Below are 6,118 nucleotides of genomic sequence, written 5' to 3'. Positions count from 1 at the left end.
AAGGAGCTTTGTTTCATGGTGTGTTATCCAGCAGGAAGTAACCATCAGAAGAAGGGTACACTGTGGCAATAAAGGGATGGGTGTGATCCACCACAATAGGGCAGCTAGCATGAGGTGTTTTAAGTATTTCTCAGTTACACTAAAAGGCCCAAAGTTTGTATGGAAGTATCCCACACTAACATTAATAAAAGGCAAAATGAATCCTTTCTTTCATGTTAATAAACACCAATCTGGGTGTTGCTGTGGCAGTTTTGCATAAAAAGTCCAGTAGTTTTTGTCCAGCACCAACAAACATGCCATGTTCAACATCATTTAAACCTCCTTGACACGTTTTAGAAATGAAAATGTCTTAAAATTGCAGAAGGTTACAGTGAGCAGCATGTTTTAGTTAAAGATCAACTGTTGAACATTGTAACTTTTTAGTATTTTTTCAAAGCGTTAGTGATTTTGATGTGCACTTTCTCTGGCATGTGAAGGTAATATGTGTCCACTATGTGATATGCTCACTGGCTTACAAAGGGGCAGAGGAAGGATGCAGCCTGTGTCTAATCTGCTCCTCACGAGGGGGACTACGACTGCTAACTCCCCTTCATTCAGCAGCAGTGGAAATAAGTGATCATTCCATATCTTTTTACATCTCTGATGAGTTTTTCAGCCGTGTTGTGTGCTGCTGTAATGGAACACCCCCTCATGAAAATACTAATGGCAAGCTGTTTGAAGATGGTTATTTCTGCTAGGGTTTCTCTTGTCATGTTTACATTTGGCCCATTTGACAACCCCAGTAAAATGTACACTTTGATATAATTCAGATTTAAACAGTCTGTTGTACTCAGTTTTAATTTAAGAATATAGGGGATTGTTAAATGCTGCACTCTGATCCGAATCAAATAAATTGCTTAAATTTAGGGCTGTTTGAACAGTGCAATTGGCAGGAAACAAAATGAGTTGTACCATCCAAACTGTCTCCATGATGTATATTAAAGTAATTTTTATAATAATGTTAATGCAGAAAACAAGCTGCATGAGCAGTGTGTGCTTGTTCAGCTGCATTTGGCCACAAGAGGCAGCACAACAAGCTAAACATGCATGCAATGAGTGTGTGTTTCAGAGCAATCCTTCCCACCTCCCTCTTCTCCAGGTAGCAGATTTAAATTGGACAGTGCATTGCAAGAAACTTCATAGTTCATACTGGCTCAACTTTTCCACATGCACAGACTCCAGTGTATTTATAGGGATTGAATGGGCTGGAAAAAGTGCTGTTGAGAGGAAGGAAAATGATACATGGATTACAGATTCCTTCTTTTTTTCTTCTTTTAATAAAATGTGATAAGCCTTGTGTGCATTCGCATTCAGACACCTTCTTTCTGATCCCCCTGAATAAAACGTGGGGCAATCAACTGACTTTAGAAGTTGCCAAGTTATAAACTGTGTATAGTTTTATCCCAGCATAAATCCAGCTGTTCTGTGAAGACTGCAGAACTGTTTTGTTAGTGAACAAACGGCATCACAAAGATCAAGTAAGACAGCAGATCAACCAGGGAAAAGTTTTGGAAAAATTAAAAGAAGCGAAACATTATCCCAAAACGTGGATAAATTTAAGAGGTATGAATACTTTTGTGAGTCCCTGTTGGTTCAGTGTTCAGAGTTCAGTTTGTCAGTTCATGCTAAATCCCTTCTGATTTGTCAAGCGTTTCAATTCCAAATCTCACATCTGTCTCATGAAGCTGGACTGAAAGTTTGGAAATAGGTCATATTATTGCATAACCGTTTAGTGTTTTCAGTTTCATTCACCTCTGTGATGGCGTTACATCAAATAACTTCACACAGGCCTATAGTTTTTGGCCTTCGCACTGGGTCCTATGCATGGGCCCCTGAGAGCTGTTGAACAGGTGTCTCCAGAAAACCTCCCAGCATGTTACGGACTGTCAGATGTGTCTTTGGGGCCCACGGTCATTCTCATGATCGGTGCTACTAGGTCCAGCATCTGAGGAAACAAGCATTGGGATCTCATTACTGCCTCAGTACGTACACACCGAGTCAAATAAAGTTTAGGGCCTGAGCTATGGTGTCACTTTTTCTGATTTGCACTTTTCTCCTATATGTCCAAATGCTCAAGAGCACACGATTAGAAAATCTGAGTGCATTATCTCATTTTATGGCATGTAGTCAATGAGCAGTCCTTGATCAAATGCAGCAGCCTTCTCGCAATTAGATCTTGGCGTTTTTATGATGTATGAGGAAGACATGCAGCTGGTTGTATCATTTAACCAAATAAAATCTTTAACTTTTCACTCAAATGTGTTTTGAGTTCATTGTTCTACTTCCACATTTGCACTTTTTTTTTTTTTCAATCAGCTTTGTAACTGTTGTGAGGCAGCACAACTTACCAAATCAGATACGTTCACATCATTACGATAATGAGGAGCATAAAACATATCTTTCTCACGAGGGACCAGCGGCATCTGAGTGAATGTCGAAAAACATCTGCTAATGGAACCATTACCTTAAAGAGTAGTGGAGAGGGCTGAAGGCATATTAATTTGTCAGAGCGTGTCACAGTCAAATGACGCAGAATGGCTTATAAATCACACTCAGGCTGCAATTTCAGTTAATCCTTGGCACATCTTTTGAATAGCGTCTTCGTCCAGATCAGCCTTGTGTTGCCAGGCCAAAAGTGTAGCTCGTCCTGGCTCTAAGATGTTTGCTTTGGCCAGTTGTGTCACCCTCATGACTGAAAAAATGTCAGCTGCAGTCAGTGATTTGTTTTAAAGTCTAAATAATGCTTCCCACTAAAGTAATAAGAAATACGCAAATAAGCTGCTCCAGTGTTGTTCTGTTGCTATAGAAGTAACTGCACAGAGATTTATTAAACTGAAGTGGATATTTTACTGTTCTGGTTTACAGTCCAGCCTTATTGCATTTCTCCTTGGGTTTGATAAAAAAAAAAAGGAAACTTTAAAAATAATGTCCACGCATTCTTTATTTGATTTAATACTGGTGAATAAATAAGAAGAGGGGGGTACGGATTCATTCAACTCTGCTCTTAAAGTTATGACTTGACTCTTATATGTTATCTAGTAGCCTGCTGAACTGAGAGGGGGCCCACAAAGGGCAGATTTAACTGTGAAACATTACTCATTCAATGGAAAATGACTGTTCCTGGAAAAGGGAAACATCTTGTAGTGATGTGTCTCCGCTTCACATCTTTAGGTTCTGTTACCCGAGATCAAATTACTTTTTCTCACTGAAAAATGTAAGGAAAACTATCCCTCGCTTTCTTGGCCCCGGTAAAGAGAAATGTTTCCACTCGAGTGTGTGTTTTTTTTTTTTTTGTTTTTTTTTTTTGTGGAACATGGTGAACAGTTTGTGCTTTAGCCACCTTCAATCTAATGGATTGAATATGCCATTTTTGAAGTAATTTGCAAACTTACAGAACACAGAAATGTAAAGTGGAAAGCTCAGCTTTTTGTGAGGGTATAAAATTCATACAAAGATCATTACAGTATTCTGTAAACATAAATGCACAGCCATACAAACTTTGCAGCAAATCCTTGCTTTCCAAAACTCTTGACTCAAAACTCGACTTAACATAATCCAAGCAAAGAAATAACACCAAATATTAGGCCTTTGACACTGGAAAATATCCTACAGTGGCTTTGATTACAAACAAGCTCTGCATGTTTGTGAGTTATTAAGAGTAGCTTGGAGCAATCTCTCATAGTACAGTTGGAGGCTATTGCTAGAACAGTCATACTTTCCTGTCTGGTTGTTCAAAGACATGCTCATCTGTAACTTTAAGAGGTGTACTACAATCAAAATCTATCTATCAACTTTCTAAAGGTGTTTTTGATTGATGTTTTATTGATTATGTTTCAAAAGCAACTCTAAGCAAGTGGGTTTCTAATCTAGATTTAAAGGCTCTCAGTGTTTCAGCTGTTTTGCAGTTTGCTGGAAGTTTGCTCCAGATTTGTGGTGCACAGAAGCTGAATGCTGCTACTCCATGTTTGGTTCTGGGGTTAGGGATACAGAGCAGACCAGAACCAAAATAAAACTCTTTGTATGTGGGATATATGAGGCAGCAAGGGAACGTCATGTTCCCAGAGTAAGTGTGGAGCAGGTAAAATGGTCAGGTGTAAGGATTTGGGTGAGATTGACAAGAGACAAACGGTGATTGCTTAACGACTGGGTCAGAGCATCTCCACAGCTCCACCTCTTGTGATGTCATTCCAGTCTGCGGTGGTCAGTGCTGTCACAAGTGGTCTGAAGACAGTGTAAAATTAAATTCCTTTATTGTCACTGCACAGTGTAGCATAATGAAATTTAGACACAATAATAACCGAATTAAAATAAAAAGCCTCATAGCTCAGCACAAAGGTGCAACACTGCTCTGTGTGAATTTTCCTGCTCTTGGAAAGAAGGTCACTGGTTTATACAGAAAGATGTCAGAATACGCAGCTCACTGCAGTTTGTTCCATATGGGGTTAGAAAGCTGCAGACCAGTCAGGGTGTCCACGCTGACAGAACGAACAATGAGTGTGTGAGCATCAGAACTGGACCATGGAGAAATGGAAGAAGGTGGTTTGGTTTGATGAATCACATTTCCCTTCAAATTAAAAGAGTGGCTGTGTGCTTCAAACCTGTGCTTCGTACCTTTCCAGATTAGATCTGCCCACAGGCTGGGTTGTTTTAAATCGCTTCTTAAAACTTATTTTTTTTATTCACTGGCATTCAGTTGAGGTTTGATACTGAACTTTTGTGATGTGATGTTTTAGTTGTATTTTCTTTTCATCACATTATTCAGTGATTTTAAAGTTTTTACGTGTCTTTGTACAGAAGGTTGGTGCAGTTCTGTTTTTAAAAGTGCTATATAAATAAATTTGGCATTGACATAACACATGACACTAAGGTGCACTATGGGACACAGCAGGGGTAGTGTGATGATGTGGGCAATACCGTGCTGGGACAACTTGGGCCAAACTACAGAAGTGAACAATACTTGGACATTTCCACCCATTTAACCGTTATTATTCAACATTTCATAGAAAATGTATTTCCTACTCGGTGATCATCCACACCTCCACAAGGCGAAATGCTTCAGAAATAACCCTTGACCTTGAGTTGCTAAATCTGTCCACATGTCAATCCATTCCACAATCTTTGGGATGTGTTGAACAAACAAGTCTGGTCCACTTGATCACATCTTAAAAGACTCCTTAACATCTTGATGCCAGATATCACAACATCCCTTCAGGGCCAGCGAGAGAAGGCAATTCCTTTATGGTTAGGGATTTGTTTGGCTGCAAGTAATTACCACCACAAGGCAGGTGGTCGTAATATTTTTTTCTGACTGACCTCCTCCATGAATCCCCCTGCAACAGCACTCCACATCATGATGTCTGTAATAAGTGGCTGCAACATTTTGTTAAAATTTTGTTCCAGCTCAGTGGGAGGTTTGAAACAAAAATGTATTTGTCTGCATGCAATTTTTCTCTTTTATTTTTTTTTATTTTTTTTTTTTACTTGGAAAAAAGGATTTGGCTATTTTACTGTATGTTTAAAAACTATTTCCTCCACAATCCTCAACTGACTCATTCCTGGTGTTCTGGAATTACTTTGCACTTTGCGTCCAGGAAATAGAATGTGCCTTCCAATTCCCAAGGTGTTCGCACTTGCGTGCTGTTGTTTGTACCAGTGACTGCGGTCCCACCAGACGGTTTAGAAATGGATCCGAGGGATAAACTGAACTTGTAGTCACACAGCTCTTTTTAAATATTTGGTTGAGGTCTTTGATATTTGTTTTAGTTGTCCCATGATGTGAGACAAACAGACACGGACTTTTTAGAATCCACTTCATTAAGGCACAAATCATGTCAGAGTGGAAACTTCTCAAATTGTGACCTCATTTTCTTGGATTTTCCAGAAATATTTAAATCTGATATGTAAACTTAAGTCCCATCACAAGCACTATAGTTTGGAAATAGGGATCTGTCCATAAACAATTGAAATAAAAAGTCTGCTATGAGCAATTGTAAAAAAAAAAAAAAAAAAAAAAAAAAAAAAAAAAAAGGGAGAAAAAAAAAAAGGGGGTTCATCATTAAAGGGCAGTCTTTAATTTTTT

The sequence above is a fragment of the Poecilia latipinna genome, unplaced genomic scaffold (genome assembly GCF_001443285.1).
Source record: "Poecilia latipinna isolate Pla-1442-1.1 unplaced genomic scaffold, P_latipinna-1.0 Scaffold477, whole genome shotgun sequence".
NCBI classification, from domain to species: Eukaryota; Metazoa; Chordata; class Actinopteri; order Cyprinodontiformes; family Poeciliidae; genus Poecilia; species Poecilia latipinna.
This window is presented reverse-complemented; position numbering follows the sequence as displayed.